This window comes from Tachyglossus aculeatus, chromosome 2 (assembly GCF_015852505.1).
Source record: "Tachyglossus aculeatus isolate mTacAcu1 chromosome 2, mTacAcu1.pri, whole genome shotgun sequence".
Classification (NCBI taxonomy): Eukaryota; Metazoa; Chordata; class Mammalia; order Monotremata; family Tachyglossidae; genus Tachyglossus; species Tachyglossus aculeatus.
Window position 1 is genome coordinate 116,869,224 of NC_052067.1, and position 26,220 is coordinate 116,895,443.

A 26,220-nucleotide genomic window follows, 5' to 3' on the forward strand; every position below is an offset into this window, starting at 1 on the left:
TAAATAGATTTCCATTTCCTGAGAGACCTCAGAGAGATCTACTTCTGCCGAGTTGGCTCAATTGGACTAAGACATCTATCATCATCCGATTCAGAGAAGCTGCCTGAGAACAATGAAGTCACTCTCTCTTGAGCTGTTTCTGTCACCCCACATCATCTGACATTGTCCAGGACAGAGATCCACCCACAGGCACAGAGATGCCCTCTACCAAGCTGCCTCAGCTGGCATGGGACATCTAACATCGGAACCACTATCTATGCCTGACAGGACACATAGTTCTCACTCCCATACTGCTGTGGTGTAGAATAGGCCATTCCCTTATCTGATTACTGTCCATACTGAATACACAGTGGAAAACACTGAACAGGTGTGGCTGTTTGATAACCTGTGATAATGAACTGTCTTTGTACATATTAACAGCTGCTTGCCTTCACATCAATCCAACCCTTTGTTTGTAAATATCTGCCTCTTCTCTCCCAAGAATCCCAGGTTTTCCATTCAGTTCAACAATTAATCAGTGGAACTACCAGTTTTTGCAATTGTATTGTATTCTCCTAAGCGCTTAGTACAGTGCCTTGCTCTCAGTAAGCTCAATAAACACGATTGAATAAATTAATTAATGAATTATTGTTGCTGAAAACTTCTCTGGCTCCACCATGTCCCATCAACTTCCTCCCTCCTAATCCCCCTCAACTTCTTCCCTCCTAATCCCTCTCTAATCAGCCCATTCTTCTTCCCAGAAACCCCTCCCACTCCAATCTATTCAACTGCTTCCCACTCACAGTGGTAACCCCTCAGCCCTAACCCCCCAACCCCTGGCCTTCTTTCCCTTCACAGCACCTCTCTTCCTCCCTGCATGAACTGCACAATCCTTAGAAAAATGATCAAGACAGCAGAGTTAAGTATGGACTGGAGTGGGGATAGATAGGAGGTAGGAGATCAGCAAGGAGGCCTTTGCAGTAGTCAAGGTGAGATAAATGATAATAATAACAATAATGGCATTTGTCAAGCACTTACTATGTGCCAGGCACTGTTCTAAGCTCTGGGGGGCATACAAGGAAATCAGGGTGTCCCACATGGGGCTCACAGTCTTCATCCCCATTTTACAGATGAGGGAACTGAGACTTAGGGAAGTGAAGTGATTTGCCCAAAATCACACAGCTGACAAGTGGCAGAGCCGGGATTAGAACCCATAACCTCTGACTCCCAAGCCTGTGCTCTTTCCACTGAACCATTCTGCTTCTTGATAAGATAAAGTACTTGTATCAGTGTGATAGCAGTTTGGTTGGTGAGCCTTCTCACAGCCTTCTCTCTGATCTCCCATCCTCATGTCTCTCCCCACTTCAATCCATACTTCATGCCGCTGCCCAGATAGTCTTTGTCCATGCTCTGGGCATGTTACTCCCCTCCTCAAAAATCTCCAGTGGCTACCAATCAATCTGCACATCAGGCAGAAACTCCTCACCCTCGGCTTCAAGGCTGTCCATCACTTCGCCCCCTCCTACCTCACCTCCCTTCTCTCCTTCTACAGCCCAGCCCACACCCTCCACTCCTCTGCCGCTGATCTCCTCACCATGCCTCGTTCTCGCCTGTCCCGCCATCGACCCCCGGCCCACGTCATCCCCCGGGCCTCGAATGCCCTCCCTCCGCACATCTGCCAAGCTAGCTCTCTTCCTTTCTTCAAGGCCCTACTGAGAGCTCACCTCCTCCAGGAGGCCTTCCAAGACTGAGCCCCTTCCTTCCTCTACCCCTTGTCCCTCTCTCCATCCCCCCGTCTTACCTTCCCTTCCCCACAACACCTGTATATATGTAAATATGTTTGTACATATTTATCACTCTATTTTACTTGTACATATCTATTCTATTTATTTTATTTTGTTAATATGTTTGGTTTTGTTCTCTGTCTCCCCCTTCTAGACTGTGAGCCCACTGTTGGGTAGGGACTGTCTCTATATGTTGCCAACTTGTACTTTCCAAGCACTTAGTACAGTGCTCTGCACACAGTAAGCGCTCAATAAATATGATTGATTGATTGGTGAGGTATGTTGTCAAGGTAAAACTGACAGAATTTGTTGACAAATCGAATATACAATTTGAATGAGAGAGATGAGTTGAGGATAATGAATTGAGACAGGGAGGTCACTTCCATACAGTCTCTCCCCACTTCTCATGTTGTCCCCGCCCTGTTGGCTTCATCTTCAACTACTTGCAGCCTGTGGAACCTCTCCCTTCTGCATCCTGGGAAAACTTCCCTTCATCCTGGACCTGTTTCTGACCCAGTCACTGCTCTTCCTAGCCATCATTGAAACCTGGCTATACCCAGATGACATTGCTTCTCCTGGCTCATCATCTTCCACTCCCCAAGACTTGCTGGGAAACATGAGGAGTCAGCTTCCTTTCACTCCCCAGTGCCACTTTTGCACCATTCCACCCATCTCTCTCTTACCATTCCTTTGTAGCCCATGTCGTCCATCTCTACGACTTATTCCAGTTACAAGTCTCAGTTATATACCACCTCCCAGGTCCCACTTCTATCTTTCTGAGCCATTTTGATCCTTTCTCACATTCCTTTTCTCTCCATCCCTACAGTGAAGCAGCCTGGCCTAGGGGAAAAAGCATGAGTCTGAGAGTCAGAGGACCTGGGTTCTAATTCTGACTTATTAACTTGTCTGTTATTGGTCAAGTCGCTTAACTTCTCTTTGCCTCAGTTTCCACATCTGTAAAATGGGGTTTCAGTGTAGGTTCATATTTCATTGGCTCATAAGAAGGGCATATATTGAGTCATCAAACTACATTACAGTAATTTCTGAATGGGACAGGGGGTCCAATTATCAATTACTTAATGACCTCACCACACTGAACTATTTGAATACTTTCCCAAACTCTTTGGAATTAGAGGATTTCCTTCAGTGTTACAAGCTAATTATATGGCTACTGTAATGAGTATAAATCTCTCTCCACATATTTGTGGTTGTTATTCCCAAAAGACTAAAGCACATGTTTCTTTGGGAAAATTTCTCAGCACCAGAAACTGCTGGGCTGTCACACTCCCCACCATGGCTGAGAAATACATATGTGGTAACTTCTGCCTTCCTTCCTGACACCATTCCATGTATGCTCTTGCAATGAGCATATAATTAGAGGTCAAGAAAAGCTAGAAGGAGGAAAAAGAAAGAGAGATGGGGAAGGAAAAGAAAATGAGCAAGGACTATGAAGAGAGGAAGTGGAGGAAGAGAAGAACAAGGAAAAAGGGAGAATAACTAATATAACTAATACAATTTCTCTTGTTACTTTTTTACTTGGGTATTGGAGTGGATGTCTCTCCCATGTATTAGGTAAGTTTGTCATTTCAGAGAAGTAACCCATATTGTAGATTGCTGGGAAAATAGCTATACACATAATTAGGAAAGATCAAAGAAGGAAAAATAGAAAGAAAGCAGAAAGAATTACTGAAATAGCAAAATGTATATAAAAAGTACACCTATTGCTATAAATCTACCTCAGAAATTTCCTACCCTTCTCTCATTCCTATGTCTGTTGGTTAGACCCATCTTTTACTCTTCAATTTTCCAATATAATGTAAGGTAACTCATAAAAAACAGAAGATCACTTACAAAATCCTTCTCCCACCTTCCAAAGCTTTACGTTGTGGAAATGTATCACAGCAAATGCCCTCCAGAACAAGCAAGTTATTTTTAATGGAGGTCTCAGAAAGGGGTGCCACCAAAACTCAGATTTTCTAGATGAACTTTAGGGTTTCCATACTTATGTGTTTTCAATACTGAAACCTTAAACCTAAAAGAAGTCCACCGCAATTCACTTAAAGCATAACATTTTAAATAAGACTTGGCAGAACCCTGAGGACATGAAAAGATTCGCACATCCAACCTGCACATGACCAAGAAAAATCTGAGAACAAATCATTATTTTTTAATTAAATCCATCGAGTCACTCAATCATCTTCACTCTAATATGGACAGCACATAATTCAGGAAAGTCTAAAAACGCAATCCAGAATCAAAGCTAAGGATGTTTTATCAATCTGACCAGTGCTGATCAATCTTAGGTTTTCAGGAAACGGTGACAGCAATTGGTAATGCACTGCAATTAGCACCTCTTGCTCACAGAAGAACTTTCATGGAATAACTTTTGCTGCTCTACTGAAAACAATTTAGAGCTCATTACAAAGAAATGTTTTTACCTTCCAAGCCTAATTGCTATATTGAATTGCAGATACATATTGCACGATCTTATGGAACAGTTCCCAGAGCTATTCTGTTTATTTTCTTCAGCCAAATAGGTAGTTGTTTCAGAGAAAGATGAATACAATAAATGAGTAGCTTCATTTGTTTTAAAGGATGCATTATTGCTCAATATCCCCATTCCATTCACGTGTTATTATGCCTTTACATTACGTTTGAAGGTGAAAATCAAGAAATGACAAGGAATCAATTATAGTCACATAGCAAAAGGAAACAGTGGAAGACTGAGCTATGGATAGAAGGTGGTAAAAATGCTTTAGAATAGAAAACCACGGTAGTTCTTAAATGTTTCATCTAGAAAACTGATTTTGGTACTGCCAGCAAATAAATGTTCAGTATTGTACAACTCAAGGAGGTTCCATATCCAATTGGAACTTTCCCTCATGTCTCAGGATTGTACTTATTTTACTAAACGAGAAGGAAGATTTTAGGGTGGTATCTTATTGATAAACTGAAGCTGGAGAATAGAAATGACAGCTTGCATGCATAGTACACACATAAATGTCAAACTTTATGAAATCTCAGAGTTGGGAAGACCCTCAGAAAGTCATCTGTTGCAGCTCTTAAATCATACATAAATCAGGATTGGTAGATATCTATGGACATTTGAAGAGTCATAGACAAAGGAGAGTTAGAGACAGAAATGGTAGCACACAGTTCACACAAAGCAAGGGCTCTTCTTACACATTCAGTGTTCTTTTCTCTCTCTCTATTTCAGAAGGGAAGGCAAAGAGAATTCATACTGGACTAGCCATGAATTTGAAACTTCTGCCACCATGTTTACTACAATGTCTCCAGAGTTGGCATGGCATGAAAGCAGGGGAAAGGAATGATAGCTGCTCCACCTTATCAGAGAAGCAGCATGGCTCAGTGGAAAGAACCTGGGCTTGGGAGTCAGAGGTCATGAGTTCTAATCCCAGCTCTGCCACCTGTCAGCTATGCGACTTTGGGCCAGTCACTTAACTTCTCTGAACCTCATTTACCTCATCTGTAAAATGAAGCTTAAGACTGTGAGCCCCATGTGGGATAACCTGATCACCTTGTATCTCCCCCAGTGCTTAGAACAGTGCTTTGCACATAGTAAGCACTTAACAAATGCCATCAGTATTATTATTATTATGTGACCTGTTGAATATGATGCAAAACTCACAGTCCCCAGGTCTAGCTTGTATGGCATCCTAATGGCCAAAAGGGCTAGAACAGTGGGAGAAGGAGATGGCTTTATCTCCAGTCCCGACGCTGGTGAGCTACCAATACCCCCCAAAATCCTATCTGAAGTACCAATTACTAGACGTGAATAAGAAACTGAAGTGCTGCTGGTAGCTGACTGGCTGCTTACCACACTACAGACAAGCTCTGAGCTATAGACTGGGAAAAGACCAAATACGCTCCTTTCCTTTCCAAAGAATACTATGAGAGCTCCAGAGCATCAGGTCCGAAACTGACCCCATGCAGCCATGGAGTCTCATAGAGAGCCCATGATCAATATTTTTCTAGGGCATTGTGAAAGGTGACTTTTAGCTGAAGGAAAAAAAGAAAAACATGTATTTTGAAATGGCTCATACCAGAATGGCCTTGTCAGTACTCACTGTTTTATTGGTGTAACTTTCCAGATGGTTCCAACTTTATTTCCTTTTTTTGTTGTTTTCCTTTATTTTTCTTTTCTTTTTTTCTTTACTTTTCTTTAATATTTCCTTTCCTTTCCTTTCTTTTTCTTCCTTTGCTTGCTTGCTTGCTTGCTTTCATTTAGACAGCGCTTCTCTCGAATCTTTCATCAGTCATTAGTAATTCATTTCCCCCTTAATTTCATTACTTTCCATCTCTAATAATTATTTGACTACTGTATCAACCTCATCACTGACCTCTCTGCCTCCAGTTTCTTCCCATTCATGTCAATCAATCAATCAATCAATGGTATTTATTGAGTGGTTACTGTATTAACATTAAACTACTTTACAAAGTACTTGGGCAGGTACAATACAATAGAGTTGATAGATACATTCCTTGCCCACAAGGAGTTTACAGTATAGATAGGTACACAGACATTAATGTGAATAAATAAATTATATATATGGTGAGACTGAGGGTGGGGTGAATATCAAGAACTTAAAGAGTACAGATCCAAATGTATAGGTACACAAAGTAAGAGGGAGTTGGGGAATAGAGGGCTTAATTGGAGGAAGTGATTTCACTGGGGTTTTAAAGGTAGAGTAGTGATGATCTTTCATGTATGGAGAAGGAGGGAGTTCCAGGCCAGAGGGACGATGTGGTAAAGAGACAGGCAGTGATTGAGGTAAGGTAGGTGGAGTGAACTGACTGCATGCTTTTCATTCATTCATTCAATCATATTTATTGAGTGCTTACTATGTGCAGAGCATTATACTAAGCATTTTAGAGAGTACAGTACAACAATAAACAAATTCCCTTCCCACAATGAGCATACAGTCTCAAGGGAGAGCGACAGACATCAATGCAAATAAATAAAATTACAGATATACACATAAATATCGTGGGACTGGGGGTCAGGGGAAAGAGCAAAGGGATCATGTTAACAGTGACACAGGAGGGAGTGGGAGATGAGGAAAAGTGAGACTTTGTCTGGGAAGGTTTTTTTACAGGAGATATGCCTTCAGTAAGGCCTCTAAAGGGAAGGGAGTATTTGTTTGGCAGATTTGAGATAGGAGGGCATTCCAGGCCAGAGGCAGGATTTGGGTGAGGGGTCAAAGGTGAGACAGGTGAGAACGAGGCAGAGTGAGAAGGTTAGCACTACAGGAGCAAAGTGTGTGGGCTGGGTTGTAGAAGGAGAGTAGTGAGGTGAGGTAGGAGGGGGCAGGTGATGGACTGCTTTAAAGCCAATAGTGAGGAGTCTTTGTTTGACACGAAGGTGGATGAGCAACCATTGGAGTATTTTGAGGAGCGGGGTGACATGTTCTAAACATTTTTGTAGAAAAACGATCTGGCAGCAGAGTGAAGTATGAACTGAAGTGTGGAGAGACAGGAGGTTGGGAGGTAAGCCTCCTTGTGGCAAGGAGGCTGACTAAGTAATCCAGGTGGAATACGATGAGTGATTGTACATATTTATTACTCTATTTATTTATTTATTTATTTTACTTGTACATATCTATTCTATTTATTTTATTTCGTTAATATGTTTGGTTTTGTTCTCTGTCTTCCCCTTCTAGACTGTGAGCCCACTGTTGGGTAGGGACTGTCTCTATATGTTGCCAACTTGTACTTCCCAAGCACTTAGTACAGTGCTCTGCACACAGTAAGCGCTCAATAAATACGATTGATTGATTGTATTAATGTGGTAGCAGTTTGGATGGGGAGGAAAACTGATGCTAAGGAGTTCTTTGTTTGATGTGGAGGTAGTTGGGCAACCACGGAGGTTATTGAAGTGTGGAAACACAGACCACATTTTTTTTTTAGAAAAATGACCTAGGCAAAAGAGTGAAGTATGGACTAAAAATGAGAGAGACAGGAGGCAGGGAGGTCAATGAGAAGGTAGATGCAGTAGTCAAGATGGGATAGAACAGAGAAGCAGCATGGCCTAGTGGATAGATCACAGGCCTGGTAATTGAAAGGTCATGGATTTTAATCCTGGCTCTACCACAAGTCAGCTGTGTGACCTTGGGCAAGTCACTTCACTTCTCCAGGCCTCAGTTACCTCATCTGCCAAATAGGGATTAAGACTATGAGTCCCATGTGGGACGAGAACTGTGTCCAATCCTAATTGCTTGTATCCATTCCAGCACTTAGTACAGTGTCTGGCACACAGTAAGTGTTTAACAAGAACCACAATCATTATTATCATTATTACTACCGGTGCTTGGATCAGTGTAGTAGCAGGATGGAGATGAAAGGATGGATTTTAGTGATGTTGTGACTGTATTATAGAATTAGTATACATGATACTTCAAAATACATACACTTACTCAAGAATTCATTCATAAATTAGTTCTCCTTAGCATTCTTGTATATATTACTCCTTAGCATTAACGTGTATATGTCAGCTCATTTTTTAATGAGCTTTCTATGTGCCAGGCACTGTACTAAGCAGGAGAGTAGAAACAAGCCAATCGGGTTGGAGGGAACCCATGATTCCATGAGGGAATCACAGTCTTAATACCTATTTTACACACAGGGAAACTGAGGTACAGAGAAGTAAAGTGACTTGCCCAAGGTCATGCAGCAGATGAGTAGCAGAGCCTGGATTAGAACCCAGATCCTTCCAACTCCCAGGCTTGTGCTCTACCCATTAGTCCACAGTTCTGTAAGTATTTGACAGTGCTGTAAATATTTTTATGTTCATTCATTCAATCATATTTATTGAGCACTTACTGTGTGCAGATCACTAGACTAAGAGCTTGGAAAATACAATTTGGCAACAAATGGAGACAATCAAAACAAAACAAAACAAAACAAGTAGACAGGCCTCAATAGCATCAATATAAATAAGCAGTATTATAGCTATATACACATTATTAATAAAATAGATAGAATAATAAATATAAGAGAAAGAGTACAGGCTTTGGAGTCAGGGGTCATGGGTTCAAATCTTGACTCTGCCAATTGTCAGCTGTGTAACTTTGGGCAAGTCACTTCACTTCTCTGTGCCTCATTTACCCCATCTCTAAAATGGGGATTACGACTGTGAGCCCCCTGTGGGACAACCTGATCACCTTGTAACCTCCCCAGAGCTTAGAACAGTGCTTTGCACACAGTAAGTGCTTAATAAATGCCATTATTATTATTATTATTACATGTATAAAGTGCTGTGGGGCAAGGTGGAGGGTAGAGCAGCGGAAAGGAGTGTGGGTGGGGAGGATGAGCAGCAGAAAAGGGGGGCTCAATCTGGGGAGGCCTCCTGAACAAGGCACAGTGTGGAGGTTAGCACAGAGGAGCAGAGTGTGGGTAGGAGGGGGCAAGGTGACGGACAGCTTTGAAGTCAATAGGAGTTTTTGTTTGATTCGAAGGTTGACAGGTAACCACTGGCGATTTTGAGGAGGGGGGCGACATGCCCAGAGTGTTTCTGTAGAAAGAAGAGCATTTCTGTTGAAAGACATGTTCTTTCTATGTTCATGTTATGTTCTTTCTCCCATTAAAGTTTAATCTCTTTGAGTGTCATGACTGGAAATTGAAGTCATATGGGCCAGAGGAAGTTCGTTTTGAGATATTTTCAGAATCATTTGGTTTATTTCTAGCATTTTCTTAGGCACCAGAGAGCATAAATACCCATCTAAGGAAACGACAAATTGCTGACCTCTAAATCAATCAATCAATCAATTGTATTTATTGAGCAGAGCACTGTATTTACTGTGTGCAGAGCACTGTACTAAGTGCTTGGGCAGTACAAGTTGGCAACATATAGAGACGGTCCCTACCCAACAGTGGGCTCACAGTCAAGAAGAGGGAGACAGAGAACAAAACATATAAAATAAAACAAAATAAAATAAATAGAATAGATATGTACAAGTAAGATAAATAAATAAATAGAGTAATAAATATGTACAAACATATATACATGTATACAGGTGCTGTGGGGAAGGGAAGGAGGTAAGGCAGGGGGATGGAGAGGGGGAGGAGGGGGAGAGGAAGGAGGGGGCTCAGTCTGGGAAAGCCTCCTGGAAGAGGTGAGCTCTCAGTAGGACCTTGAAGGGAGGAAGAGAGCTAGCTTGGCGGATGGGCAGAGGGAGGGCATTCCAGGCCTGGGGGATGACGTGGGCAGGGGGTCGACGGCGGGACAGGCGAGAACGAGGCACGGTGAGGAGATTAGTGGCAGAGGAGTGGAGGGTGTGGGCTGGGCTGTAGAAGGAGAGAAGGGAGGTGAGGTAGGAGGGGGCGAGGTGATGGAGAGCCTTGAAGCCGAGGGTGAGGCGTTTCTGCCTAATGCGTAGGTTGATTGGTAGCCACTGGAGATTTTTGAGGAGGGGAGTAACATGCCCAGAGCATTTCTGCACAAAGACAATCCGGGCAGCGGCGTGAAGTATGGATTGAAGTGGGGAGAGACAAGAGAATGGGAGATCAGAGAGGAGGCTGATACAGTAGTTCAGACGGGATAGGATGAGAGCTTGAACGAGCAGGGTAGCAGTTTGGATGGAGAGGAAAGGGAGGATCTTGGCAATGTTGCGGAGCTGAGACTGGCAGGTTTTGGTGACCACTTGGATGTGAGGGGTGAACGAGAGAGCAGAGTCAAGGATGACACCAAGGTTGCGGGCTTGTGAGATGGGAAGGATGGTAGTGCCGTCAACAGTGATGGGAAAATCAGGGAGAGGGCAGGGTTTGGGAGGGAAGACAAAAAGTTCAGTCTAAAGTGTTAGTTACTAGTTTTACCTACACTGATACACTGTCAGTAATGCTTAAAACTAAAGTCAGAATAAGATATTTTAATCTAGCTTCTTTCATTAAATTAGTTCTCAGAATATTCATTTTCATGCATTCATTAAATCGTATTTATTGAGCTCTAACTGTGTACAGAGCACTATACTAAGTGCTTGAGAGAGTACAATACAACAATGAACAGACACATTCCCTGCCCACAGTGAGCTTACAACCTAGAGTGGTGGGGAGACAAACTTTAATACAAATAAATAAATTGTATATATATATATATATATATATATATATATATATGAGCTGTGGAACTGGAGTGGGGAGAGCAAAAGGGGCAAGAGAATAGATTTGAAGAAATAGGAATGGGCACTACCGTTTGGAACTGTGTCCTACTTTATATAGTTGTGAAAATGAGATAAGAAAATGTATATTTTTACAATGAAAGATTTTGTGAGTCCTAACAATGCAACTGGATCCCAATAAATTAAAACTTGTAATATAACAACTTTTTTTCAGGGCTATAATCCACGAAATTTCCCATAAGAAGGAAAAAAGTCCACAAACTGAAATAGACACCCTTCTAGATTATTATCTAGGTCACTATTCTCTTCTTGCATTGTAATTTTAATCTTCCGGATGATTTATTGTAAATTTTGACAATTCATTATACATGGATATGTATATATATGTGTATATGTATGTATATAAAATGAATTGTCAAAATTTACAATAACTCATCCAGAAGATTGAAATTACAATGCAAGAAGAGAATAGTGAACTAGATAATATATATCATATATATAATCATATATTATAATCGTATATATAATCATATATATATATAATCATATATATTATGATATTATATATATGATTGGTTATAAACCTGAGATTCAAATACACGAAGACAAGTAAGCCCCATTATCTCTGCACTTTATGTCAGGAGGTCTGAGGAACTCTGAGGAAAACTCTTTTGAAGCCACGGAAGCTCAGTGCAGAGATTTCCATCATACACTCATCTTTGGTAAAGCATTTGGATTTAATTGCCATAAAGAAATTTGAAATAATGAATTAGGGAATCCTTTGGTGTAGAAAAACCTTATACATTTAAACTATAAGATGTCTTGGCATGTTAAGGACAGTTAGGATAAACAAACAAACAAAAAAAAAAAACTTATGAATGTTGGCCTGCCTTTTGGAGTCTTTGGTTTTAGGAGATTACAATTGTATTGGGGAACTGTTTTAGTTTCAAACGTTTTAGGCAGTCTCAGGAGTGTTGGAGTCAAGTAGCAAAGACACCTCAAGAAGGAATTTGAGAGATAGTTGATAAATTACCAGACTCATGCAGACTCATTGAATGAGCAATATTTCCCCCTACAGCAGGAAGAATCAGTTTCAGTATAACACACATCGTTCGATTGTTTGTGTAATTCTGTAATTTCCACCTCAGCACAGGAGGCAATACAGGGTGAGCCAGCACTCCTACAGAGAAAATTTTTAATAGAACATGTAGTCAGCTAAGCCCGGCCCATATGCCCACTGATAGGCAAAAGTCAACATAAAATGTCTGGAGGTTCTCGATTAAAATTATCTTGGATAACCCGTGCTTTGTCTATTGCCCACAATTTATTCAATTGACAAAAATGTTTTTATCATGAGTACAACATTATTTTTAGAAAGATTATTTTCCAGCAAATCCAACACCTTATTCAGTCAAAATTAGTTGAGCATGCACTTAGACAAATTGCAGTTGCCAAAGGGATTTTAGAATACAAGCAGGGGAAAACAAGTGCAAGCTTTAATTAAACCGCAGCCTCTTTGATTGAAGTTAAATCACTGTTCACAAAAAATAATACTTCATGACCGACATGTTACCTGATGACAACCTAAGGGTGTTTGGCTTCTAGGTTTACAATGTAACATCAATGTTCCAATGAAAAACAGACACTTCCATTCACTGTACACATAATAGCCACTCTTGAAAGGCAATTTAAAATGTGAAAAATGACAGCTATAAGAACAAGGAATATTCTGCAGCATTTTTCAAATTGTTTTCTCTTCCTCTCTGTCAGGACCTCTCAGGGCCAGAGACAGTCACTTACATTGTTTTTCCCCTCTGTCAGTAAACATAGATCAGTAATAACAAGTCTTCGCACAATTTCAGTTAATTTGAATTTCATTATGTTGACTAACAGATGATTTGAAAATAATTTCAAATCTGTTAGGATAAAACACTTTGAGAGAGAAAGTTTCTGAAGTAGGATATATTGTGGAAAGTCAGCCAAAGTAAATAGAAAAACAGCACAGTTGGCATACTGACTTGTTCAAAATCAAATCTTGAAAATAAACAATAATTTACTGTTTTACAAACACATGATGAGTGGCTTAAGTATCAGTGGGGACACACACCAAGGCCCACAACATTATATGGCCTACAGGATTTTCAAATATGTCAACACCACTTCTTTACACATAACTAGACTGAAATAGCAGGAACAATAGACTAAAATTGTTCCTGTGATGCACTATGAGCAAAAGTAACAGGTAAAAATATGAAAAAAAGAAATATAAAGATTAGTATTCACATATTTTCCTCGCTTCCACTGACATTATTAGTCAACTGATTAGTCAGTCAGTATTTTCTGAGTGTTTACTGTGTAAGCCCTGTATTAAATGCTTGGGAGAGTATAATACCATGAAGTTATAGAATTTGAGTTAAGGAACAACAATTGTCTATTTTGTTCAGTGAAGATAATGCAAATAAATTACTTCTAAATATTTTTATCAATTTTTCTTGACTCTTGAAAGTTTAGGTGAATAGCAATTCTGAATCTTTCTAGCACTGGGTAGGTATTAGTGGTAGCTCCACTAGCTACTACTAGTAGGATCAGGATCAGCCTAAGGAAGACTTTTTAAATAGTGTAATCTTGTAGTACACAAAACCAGGATAACACAGTGAAGTGTCATGTATAGCTATAGAATCAACTTGGCTTCAACTTCAAAAATGAAAAATACTCTAAACACCTTCTTTCTCCAGAGCCTCATCCTACAGGCATATTTGAACCCATGTTTACATGTGTCGATCAGGTTGCATGTATATATGCATGTGAGCCCACTGTTGGGTAGGGACTGTCTCTATGTGTTGCCAATTTGTACTTCCCAAGCGCTTAGTACAGTGCTCTGCACATAGTAAGCACTCAATAAATACGATTGATGATGATAACACATGCATACAAATATTTACCCACATTCCAGTGGGGGCTGGGTGAAGATAGAGGGAGGCAATGGACAGCTGTGTTTGTGGGGGTGTGTGTGTTCAACCTCTGTGTTTGAAGATAATCTCACTGACAATGTATTTTAACAATGTGTTGATGTGTCTTTCCATAACTGAAATTTGAGCCAATTCATAATAATAATAATAATAATGATGGCATTTGTTTAATAATGATAGCATTTTTTATGCACTTACTATGTGCAAAGCACTGTTCAAAGTGCTAGGGAGGTTACAAGGTGATCAGGTTGTCCCACGGGGGGCTCACAGTCTTAATCCCCATTTTACAGAGGAGTAACTGAGGCACAGAGAAGTTAAGTGACTTGCCCAAAGTCACACAGCTGACAATTGGCGGAGCCAGGATTAGAACCAATGACTCTGACTCCCCAGCCAGGCTCTTTCCACTGAGCCACGCTATAGCAATTTCTATGTGTCAAACACTGTTCTAAGCACTGGGGTAGATACAAGCTAATCAGGTTGGACACAGTCCCTGTGAGACTTTGGGCTCACAGTCTTAATCCCCAATTTACAGATGAGGTAATTGAGTGAGAGAGAAGTTAAGTGACTTGCCTAAGGTCATGCAGAGGACAAGTGGTGGAGTCTGGAATAGAACCCAGGTCTTTCTGACACGCAGGCCTGTGTTCCATCCACTGGGCCAAGTTGCTTAGCTGGAGATGAGGTGCCTACTTCACCAATTCAAGTATCACACAGCAGTTTAAAGAGTGGCTGATATGATCAACTTCAAGTCTTTTGGCATACAACTCTTCAGGAAAGTCAGTTTGTATTCTAAAATTCATATTTTAAAGGGATGAAAGTATGGCTAGGATATGCACACAGAAAATGTGCAATTACATACATTGCACAAGCATATTTGATCTTTCTCATGAGAATTTATGCACATTGGAATTATGGGAAAAATTTTACGTTTGCTCTAAAATACCTTTAAACAACTCAAGCATCATTCTCTTTTTTTATGGCTTGAGAACACAAAAGTAAACCTAGTGCTTCCTTACACAGGTGTGAACAGACTCTGAATCTATCAAGCAGTATTGACTGTGTATAGAGCTCTCCACTAAGGATTTAGGAGAATAAAATAGAATCAATATACAGGATGCCTGCCTCAGAGGGGGTTATACTTTAATGAGGGATACAAAAACTGAAATAAGTTTCATGTAGGGGAAAAAAGGTGCAGAGGCAATATTTAAGAGTTAGTAATAAGTAATAGGCTTTCAATCAATCAGTCAATCAATCAAGGTTATTTATTGAGAACTTAATGTATGTAGAGAGCACTCTACTAAGTGCTTGGGATAATGCAATGCAATGTTTTTAACCTGAATATTGTGCCACAGAAAAAAATGTGCCACCCCTCGCTGAACTGATATTGCAGCAACCAGGTGTCTGTTATATTTATATTGTACTTTCCCAAGTGCTTAGTACAGTGCTCTGCACACAGTAGGGCTCAATAAGTATGAATGACTGACTGACCACCCCAGACCATGGAAAGTGCTAAAAGCTCCCCCAATGATCCTGACAACAAGGGATATCTGCACTTGGGTTCGAATGGAACCCAGGCCCTCCTTCCTCCAAAACGAATGATGAAAAGGAATATGAGTATAGCAGAAATGTCCATGTCTCCTTAAAAAAGGTCAGGTGGAAAAGCTGGTAAGCAATATAGGAGGAGGAAATCTACAATAGCAGCGTGGCTCAGTAGAAAGAGCACAGGCTTTGGAGTCAGAGGTCATGGGTTCAAATCCTGGCTCCGCCAATTGTCAGCTGTGTGACTTTGGGCAAGTCACTTAACTTCTTTGGGCCTCAGTTCCCTTATCTGTAAAATGGGAATTAAGACTGTGAGCTCCATGTGGGACAACCTAATCACCTTGTATCCCCCGAGCACTTAGAACAGTGCTTTGCACATAGTAAGCATTTAACAAATACCATCGTTATTATTATTATTATTACAATAGCTTGGTGGAAATCACTCACTGATGAAGTTGGTTTATTCCTGGCTTTAACCTGTGAGGTATGTCATCCCCATTCCTTCCCCATATTCCCTCCTCTCTGCCAAGTGCTCTGCCCATTACCTTCTCCTGGGTTGGTCCATCCCCGTACCTAGACTGTTTTCTATTTTAAACTCTTATTTTTAACTCAGTGGTCCCTGCAGTCCCATTCTGCTTTCCCAGCTACCTGCCATCCATGCTAGTAAAACCCATTGGCCTAGGAGAGAGCTGGCACCATATGGGATGGACAAACAACTGTGCTAGCCAGGTCATTGCTGGCACTGCTACAACCTTGTCTCCCTGCCATTCTACTCCTTCCCATCCTGCATCATGACATTTATCAACATGAGTAATGGGGCATTAGTGAGCTGGGTGCCAGTAAGATGACTGCCAAGTTAAAAAAAAGTTTTAAAAATAATCTGGGTTGGTTGTAGGGGCTGGGCTGGCCCATGGTGGCATGAGGCATGGTGGCATGAGGCAAAGGGAAAGGGAGAGGGAAGGGGGGTTTGAGGTTGAGAGGAAGGCAAGAAAGGTGTGTGTAAGGCTCTAAGAACTGGGAAGGTAGGGCCAGATGGACCAGTAATAGAAGAAGGGAGGGACTTATTCTGATAGATATTATGTTTTGAGCAGCGTGTTCAGCCTACCAGAGAGGAGAAGGGTTGTTTCCCATTACCTGGAGGCAATTCAGGATTTGCACTGCAGCTTACACAAAAGCAGTGATGGGTCTTATGTGGGCATAGACGTTCAGTGGCAGGATAGACTAAAAATGGAAAGAAATGAAAAAGGAGGAAAGAAGAAAAAGAAAAGGAAAGGAAAGGAAAGGAAAGGAAAGGAAAGGAAAGGAAGAAAATAAAAATGGACGCATAAAAGGAAAAGAGGCAGGAGAAAGGAAAAAGAAAGGAACATAAAAAATTTGGTTACTAACATTGATTGAGCACTTACTGTGTGCTCAAAACTGTAATAATAATAATAATAATAACAATAATAATGACATTTGTTAAGTGCTTGCTATGTGCCAAGCGCTGTTCTAAGCGCTGGGGGGATACAAGGTAATCAGGTTGTCCCAAATGGGGCTCACAATCTTAATCCCCATTTTCCAGATGAGGTAACTGAGGCCCAGAGAAGTGAAGTGACTTGCCCAAAGTCACACAGCTGACAAGTGGCGGAGACAGGATAAAAGCCAATGACCTTTGACTCCCCAGCCCGGGCTCTTTCCATTGAGCCATGCTGCTTCTCTAAAGAGTACAATGTAATCTAGTTGGTAGACAAGATCCCTGCCCCTCGAGAAGGTACAATCAACAAGCAAAACAGGGGAACAAAGGTCATAGGGAGCATATGAGTCAAAGGAAAATATATAGGAGGAGCATTTATGAAAGGATTATACAAGAACAATTTAAAACAATGTAAGGAAGAGATGAAGGGAAGAAAGATTAAGTGAAGAAAGGAATATTAAACAAGGATTTTGGAGGGAGTGCATGGTCTGGGATGTGAAAAATAATTTATAAATAGGAGAAACTGGCAAGCAACTGTGTATATGTGGGTGGTGAGGGATACAAAAAATACAACTGAGTGAGAGAGAAAGTGTGCAGGTGAATTCAGTAAATTAATCCTGGGATGCAAATGCTTAGAATTCACAACTGAATCAAGCCTGCAATATTTGCGATATCCGTTTTGGAAAAGATGCGCTTTATGGAATACAGGAGAGAAAAACTTCTTATAATATCTGGGTTTTTTTGCTATCACCATTATGTATTTTTCTTCCTATATTTTCAAGTAATAAATCTTCAAAGTTTATAGGTATTCTTGAGATGATTAAGTTGCTTAGAATATTCTGTCCCAAGGGCAACACAGCTCCAATATATTCTCTGTTCTTTCATATTCCAAATGTTTACAGATACAGGTGCTATCACCCCAGGAGAAAGAAGGGGTGATGGAGGCCACAGCCTCCTCCACTTTGTGAACTCAACTTCTAACATTGCTCATCTAACGTTTGTAGCTTTTTGCCCTATTATCTGTTTGAAACCTGTTCCCTACCAGGACTCATCCCCCTTAAAATCACTGCCCACTTGTCTCTCCTATTCTCAAAATATAAATTTGGCAACTTTGCTGCAAGATACTTTGGATCATTTTGGTTTTGAATACGTATATCTGCTTACGTGCATCTCTTAAATGACTCTTAAATGAATATTCCTTGAAGGTTACCTGGGTTATCTCACCATTATACTTTATCATTCTTTCTACTCAGTATGTATGTCAGATGTTCTAAGGTGAAGTGAAGCATTTTGGGCTTCAGTATCATCAGGATGCTAATAATCCTTTCCTCTGAGAATTTAGCAATATTTTGTCAGTGTAATAGCAATATGATGGAAACATACCCTAAATTCTATACTGAATCTATCAAAGAGTGTATTCAAATTATGCATCAAGAGGATTTATACTTTTAGACCAATAATAATGTCACAGGTACCTAAATGTAAAAATAAGTAAGTAGAAACCAAGACCTCAATTCAATAAATGCCAGGAAACTGAGCTGCTAAAGGACAATGCCCTTCCCACAATAAAATCTAAAATTTCAGCCTTTTAAATATACTAAAGTGATTCACATCTATAAAAATAAAACAGCAAAAATTTTATTTAAGCACTGATTGATGTTCTATTTGAATATGACCAATTTTGCCTTACACAAACCAGTCTTTTGGGTTCCAGCACCAGAGCAAACATTTCCCCAGAGTGTAGGCTTTTTCTTATTATCTTCAAAATTATTTTGAACATGAAATGGATCCCTTTTATGTGAAAACCAGAAGGCAGGGTCCCAGCTGTCTCATGTCAGAAGAAAATGGGCTGTCATAAGAAGTCTAACTGGCTGAAATCCAGTAGCTTCCTATGTTTCTACTATTACGGCTATAACTACTCTCCTGAGGCAACTTTTTAAATGTAAATGTTTTGTTATTTGTACACATTATCATTACTAATACATACTATTTAGAACTATTTAGTACTAATACAGTTTAGTAAGTATTAGTATTTGCCAACATCACCAAGATCTGCCCTTTCCTCTCCATCCAAACTGCTACCTTGCTGGTTCAATCGCTTATACTATCCCAACTGGATTACTGCATCAGCCTCTTCTCTGATCTCCCAACCTCCTGTCTCTCCCCACTTCAATCTATACTTCATTCTGCTGTCCAGATCATCTTTGTGCAGAAACACTCTGGGCATGTTACTCCCCTCTTCAAAAATCTCCAGTGGCTGCCAGTCAACCTACGCATCAAGCAAAAACTCCTCACTCTCGGCTTCAAGGGCTCTCCATCACCTCGCCCCCTCCTACCTCACCTCCCTTCTCTCCTTCTACAGCCCAGCCCACACCCTCCACTCCTGTGCCGCTAACCTCCTCACTGTGCCTCGTTCTCGTCCTTCCCGTGGCCTGGGATACCCTCCTTCCACACATCCGCCAAGCTAGCTCTCTTCCTCCCTTCAAAGCCCTATTGAGAGCTCACCTTCCAGACCTCAAGAGGCCTTCCCAAACTGAGCCCGCTTTTTCTTCTCCTCCTCCATATCCCCCCTGCCCTACTTCCTTCCCGTCCCCACAGCACCTGTATATATGTTTGTACAGATTTATTACTTTATTTATTTTACTTGTACATATTTACTATTCTATTTATTTTGTTAATGATGTGCATTTTGCTTTAATTCTATTTGTTCTGACGACTTAACACCTGTTCACATGTTTTGTTGTGTTGTCTGTCTTTCCCTTCTAGACTGTGAGCCCATTGTTGAGTAGGGACTGTCTCTATATGTTGCCAACTTGTACTTCCCAAGTGCTTAGTACAGTGCTCTGCACATAGTAAGCACTCAATTAATATGATTGAATGAGTGAATAATGAATGAATGAATGAATGTTAATTGAAGACATCATTGCAATCTTTTTTCATTTTCCCAGTAGTCTTGAGGAGTACAAAAAAATTTAAATTAAAAATTTTGAGCAGCTCAGGAAGAATTAGTACTCAGATTGGGAAAATACAAAAATATTCTTTATCTAACAAGTGACATAAATAGATAGTTATTCCATTTTCTGAGTTAAAGAATTAGTACATTTCAATAAAATCAGATTTGGTATGGTAGGTTATGCTTTATTCAGCTGCAGGAGATTAATAACTCGTATCTGGGCTGCATACAGATTGTGTTAAGTTGTTTTGTTCCAGTTTAGTCAGAAAAAGAACAATGATAGAGTCTAAGAATCTAAACAAATTGCCTTGTACCTTCAGCACAGGCAAGATGTGATTTAGTTCTAAGCCAATTTGCTTTAATGATGTTAATAAATATAAACAATTACAGTGAAGTCAATCATGCCTCATGCAGATAATTTATAAAATAAAATCTCCATTTTCATCCTTGTTTTTAAAATTTGATGCTTCATTCAAGGAAATTAAGCTATGATGCTTATGTTTCTTAAACTGTGGCATATTTGTTAGCACGTACAGAACCATAGCATCAGCTTTCTACTGGTTAATTAGTAAGTTGGGATTTAATGCGCAATGTTTTACAAAAGAATTTAAATGTTGAAGGAGAAATAGGACTTCAGCAAGGCTTAATAGAAAGAGCACAGGACAGGTTTCTAATCCTAGTTCTGCCACTGTCTGTGACCTTGGGCATAGTTACTTTCTTCTCCATGCCTCATTTTTGTCATTTATAAAGCGATAGTAAATTCCTCTTCCCCCTCTCCTTAGAGTACGAACAGTGTCTAACCTGATTATGCTTTCCCCACTCCAATTATTCACCCAATGTCTGACACACATGAAGATCTTAATAAATCCAGAACTGTTACTGTCATTAAGAAATCCACTGGCTACTCAATTTAGTAATCCAGAATGGATTGGCACCCAGTCCAGTTAAAAGAAATTTCCAGTAACAATCATTACAGCATGAAAATTGCTATACCTCAGATGTGACCATGGATATTTTCACCTATAGAGTGCCCTTTCCTACATGGGCCTAGACGGGGAGAAGTTGCCATACCTCTCCCTTCCCTTCTGCTTGTAAGCAAGTGCAGCCCCACATCTTCCATTTTTTACCACCCAGAAGCCTGAACTCTTTGCCAGTATAGGAGGGGTAGGTGGGGAGTCAATGTGTCATTGACTTCTGCTGGCAGGACACTGCTCCCAATCTCTGATTTGAAAACCTGTGGTGGCAATCCCTAACCCAGATTACAGGTTGACCTCACTAGTGCAGAAAGCACAGCTGTGAGAAATTATTTTACTTTCACCTCCATCATAACTTTCAGAGATGCAATTGCGATTGTTTAAAAGGAAAACGTCCTTTTAGTGAAACTTTAAAATCAATCAATCAATCAATCAATCAATCGTATTTATTGAGCACTTACTATGTGCAGAGCACTGTACTAAGCGCTTGGGAAGTACAAATTGGCATCACATAGAGACAGTCCCTACCCGATAGTGGGCTCACAGTCTAAAAGGGGGAGACAGAGAACAGAACCAAACATACCAACAAAATAAAATAAGTAGGATAGAAATGTACAAGTAAAATAAATAAATAAATAAATAAACAGAGTAATAAATATGTACAACCATATATACATATATACAGGTGCTGTGGGGAGGGGAAGGCGGTAAGGCGGGGGGATGGAGAGGGGGACGAGGGGGAGAGGAAAGAAGGGGCTCAATCTGGGAAGGCCTCCTGGAGGAGGTGAGCTCTCAGCAGGGCCTTGAAGGGAGGAAGAGAGCTAGCTTGGCGGATGGGCAGAGGGAGGGCATTCCAGGCCCGGGGGATGACGTGGGCCGGGGGTCGATGGCGGGACAGGCGAGAGCGAGGTACAGTGAGGAGATTAGTGGTGGAGGAGCGGAGGGTGCGGGCTGGGCAGTAGAAGGAGAGAAGGGAGGTGAGGTAGGAGGGGGCGAGGTGATGGAGAGCCTTGAAGCCCAGGGTGAGGAGTTTCTGCCTGATGCGCAGATTGATCGGTAGCCATTGGAGGTTTTTGAGGAGGGGAGTGATATGTCCAGAGCGTTTCTGGACAAAGATAATCCGGGCAGCAGCATGAAGTATGGATTGAAGTGGAGAGAGACACGAGGATGGGAGATCAGAGAGAAGGCTAGTGCAGTAGTCCAGACGGGATAGGATGAGAGCTTGAATTAGCAGGGTAGCAGTTTGGATGGAGAGGAAAGGGCGGATCTTGGCAATGTTGCGGAGCTGAGACCGGCAGGTTTGGGTGACGGCTTGGATGTGAGGGGTGAATGAGAGAGCAGAGTCGAGGATGACACCAAGGTTGCGGGCTTGTGAGACGGGAAGGATGGTAGTGCCGTCAACAGAGATGGGAAAGTCAGGGAGAGGACAAGGTTTGGGAGGGAAGACAAGGAGCTCAGTCTTCGACATGTTGAGCTTTAGGTGGCGGGCGGACATCCAGATGGAGATGTCCTGAAGGCAGGAGGAGATGCGAGCCTGGAGGGAGGGGGAGAGAGCAGGGGCAGAGATGTAGATCTGGGTGTCATCAGCGTAGAGGTGATAGTTGAAGCCGTGGGAGCGAATGAGGTCACCAAGGGAGTGAGTGTAGATTGAGAACAGAAGGGGACCAAGCACTGAACCTTGGGGAACTCCCACAGTAAGAGGATGGGAGGGGGAGGAGGAGCCTGCAAAAGAGACTGAGAAAGAACGACCGGAGAGATAAGAGGAGAACCAGGAGAGGACGGAGTCTGTGAAGCCAAGGTCAGATAACGTGTTGAGGAGAAGGGGGTGGTCCACAGTGTCAAAGGCAGCTGAGAGGTCGAGGAGGATTAGGACAGAGTAGGAGCCGTTGGATTTGGCAAGCAGGAGGTCATTGGTGACCTTTGAGAGCGCAGTTTCCGTGGAATGAAGGGGACGGAAGCCAGACTGGAGGGGGTCGAGGAGAGAGTTGTTGTTGAGGAATTCTAGGCAGCGCGTGTAGACAACTCGTTCAAGGAGTTTGGAAAGGAATGGTAGGAGGGATATGGGACGATAACTAGAAGGTGAGGTGGGGTCAAGAGAGGGTTTTTTTAGGATGGGAGAGACATGGGCATGTTTGAAGGCAGAGGGGAAGGAACCAGTGGAGAGTGAGCGGTTGAAGATGGAAGTTAAGGAGGGGAGAAGGGATGGAGCGAGAGATTTCATAAGATGAGAGGGAATGGGGTCAGAAGCACAGGTGGCCAGAGTAGCACTTGAGAGGAGGGAGGAGAGTTCCTCTGAGGATACCACTGGGAAGGATGGGAGAGTAGCAGAGAATGTTGAGAGCCGGGGGGTTGGAGAAAGGGGGGAAGAGACTTTGGGGAGGTCGGACCTGATGGATTTAATTTTGTTAATGAAGTAGGAGGCCAGATCGTTGGGGGTGAGGGAAGGAGGAGGGGGAGGAACCGGGGGCCTGAGAAGGGAGTTGAATGTACGGAAGAGCTGGCGGGGGTGATGGGCATGGGTGTCAATAAGGGAGGAGAAATAGTTTTGTCTGGCAGAAGAGAGGGCTGAGTTAAGGCAGGAAAGGATAAACTTGAAGTGAACGAGGTTGGCATGGTGTTTAGACTTTCGCCAGCAGCGTTCGGCAGCTCGAGCATAAGAGCGAAGGAGGCGGACAGTGGCAGTGATCCAGGGCTGTGGGTTAGTGGTGCGAGAGCGGCGAAGGGAAAGGGGAGCGAGCGAGTCTAGCTGAGTAGAAAGGGTAGAGTTGAGAGCAGTAATCTGATCATCAAGACTGGGTAGAGAGGAGAGGGCGGCGAGGTGGGGTGTGAGGCGTTCCGAAAGATGGGTGGGGTCCAGAGAGCGGAGATCTCTGTGAGGGAGTAATACGGATTTACAGGGGAAAGGAGTGTGAGTGAGGAGGCAGGTGAGAAGATTATGATCAGAGAGAGGGATCACAGAGTTGGTGAGGGTGGACACAGTGCAGCGGTAGGAGATGATGAGGTCGAGGGTATGACCAAGTTGGTGAGTGGGTGAGGTGGGGTGGAGGAAGAGGTTGGCAGCGTCAAGGAGAGATAGAAGGCGGGCGGCAGAGGAGTCGTTAGGGATATCCATGTGGATATTGAAGTCTCCAAGGATCAGAGTGGGCATGGAGAAGGAGAGAAGGAATGTGAGGAAGGGGTCAAAGTCGTTAAAGAAGTTGGAAGTGGGGCCCGGAGGGCGGTAGATGACGGCTACAAGAATCTGGAGGGGGTGGTAGAGGCGAATAATGTGGGCTTCAAAGGAGGGGAAGGAAAGGGAAGGGGGAGGAGGGATAGTGCGAAAGCGACATTGGGGGGCGAGAAGGAAACCGACACCTCCTCCTTTTCCAGTGAGTCTGGGGGAGTGGGAGAAGAAGAGGCCTGCACTGCAGAGAGCAGCAGAAGAGACCGTGTCGTCCGACGACAGCCATGTTTCAGTTAGGGCGAGGAGGAGTAGAGAACTGGAAAGGAAAAGGTCCAGGATGAAAGGAATCTTACTTAAAACGGAGCGGGGGTTCCAGAGGCCACACTTGGCATCAGCTGTCGAGGGTGGGGAGGGAGGGGGAAGGGTGCGAGGGGTGGGGAGGGTTTGGATTGGGATGAGTTGGCGGGGGCCTGGGCGGGGAGAGTGGGAAGGGGGGTGGCGATGGGAAAGGAGAACTGGGATGGGGTGGGGGCGGGGAGAAGGGGAGGAGGGGGGGTCGGGAGGGAGAAGCAGAGGACCTGCGCTGGTACAGAGGAATCCTTGGTAGGGGTTGAGGGGGAGCGGTCTTGGTGGGTGAGAGGGAGGGAAACAGCTGGGTGGGAGAGGGGAAGGGGAAGGTGAGGAATGGGAATGGCAGTTGGGAGCAAGGGAACTGAAAGTTCATGGTGAGGTCAGCAGGGCGAGTGACAGTACAGTGGGGGGTTAACAATTGAGATGCAGAAGCAATAAAACAGTAGCAATGATAAAAGTAGGCGATGGTATCACAGGGTGTAGTTGAGCAATCAATATGCTATGGCAATAATAGAATTGGCAAACAATGATGCCACAGAGAGCAGATACAAACTATTAAGAGCTGGAGTAGGGTGGGCCAGTTAAGGGGGGTCAGGGAGCAGAGATACCTGGGGAGGGGAGCGAACAGTCAACTAGCATGGGAGGGCTGAGGAGGTGTGAATGAGGTTGTCGTTAATGTAACATGTAACATGGTGCTAACAAGGTGCTAACAAGGGCTTTTTACCTGGGGGCGGGCGGGGGTAGAGTCAGTCAGGACCGGACCGGGAAGGGGGGGGGATGAGGGGCACTTTACGGAAGGCCTCCTAAGTGGGGGGGGTGGAAGCAGGCGGATGAACATAACTTTGCAGAAAGGACCTGGAATATTGCCACTTGGGAACATTAACCACTTGGCCACCACAGCTCCTAGAAAGCAGTTTCTGAAGGCTTCTGAATTTCTGGTTTGCTCTAAATTCATAAATGGGCTGGCAAGAATATATGACCCTACTGTACATACCTAACCCAATTAGATTAAGAAGGTACTGAGGAGTTGACTTAGGTTTCTCATATACTGATACGTAAAAGTGATATATTGTCTAAAATCAAATCCCTAGAATTCAACCATGAAAAATATTAAAATATTCATGCTTCTAGAAATCAGAATCAAATTATTTGCACATTCTATAGAAAAATAATCAAGGTACATGTAGGTTGACAAATCTCAAAACTAATAACAGTTCACTTTAGACCCTTCTGCTCTAAGGGAATTCCCACTCTAAATGAGAAGATAACATTTATCTATGCAGTTTTTTTTCCACTAAAATGAGGGGGATTATATCTATTGTAGCCTGTTGCGCTGTAGTCAGTAAAGATTAATCTGGGTTAATGGGATCAATGCAACCTTGATATCCAAGGCTGAGCTAATTTTAAGCTAATATTTGCCCCTTCCTTTCTTTCCTCCCTGACCACAGTCTACAACTGTTCAATCTTCATTGGCTTCTTCTCCACTGCTTTCAAACATGCTCATGAGCCCCTATCCTAAAAAAGAAAATAAACCCCCATACTCCTCCAGATATTGCTCCATCTTTCTTCTATCATTCCTCTCCAAACTCCTTCAGAGAGATCCCACTGTCTCCATTTCCTCTACTCCAATTGTCTTCTCGATCCCCATCAGTCTGGTTTCCTGCCCCCTTTACTCCACAGAAACAGCCCTCTCTCTAAGGTCATCAGTGACATTCTTGCCAATCTGGCAGTCTCTACTCCATCCTAATCCTCCTAGATTTCTCAGGTGCCTTCAACACTATGGACCAGCCCCCTTTCTATGAAACATTATCCAATCTCATCTTCAGCTGAATTATGGGTCCCCTCTGTTCTTCATCTACTCCCACTCCTTTGGAAAACTCATTCACTCCCATTACATCTACTACCATCTTTACATAGATGATTC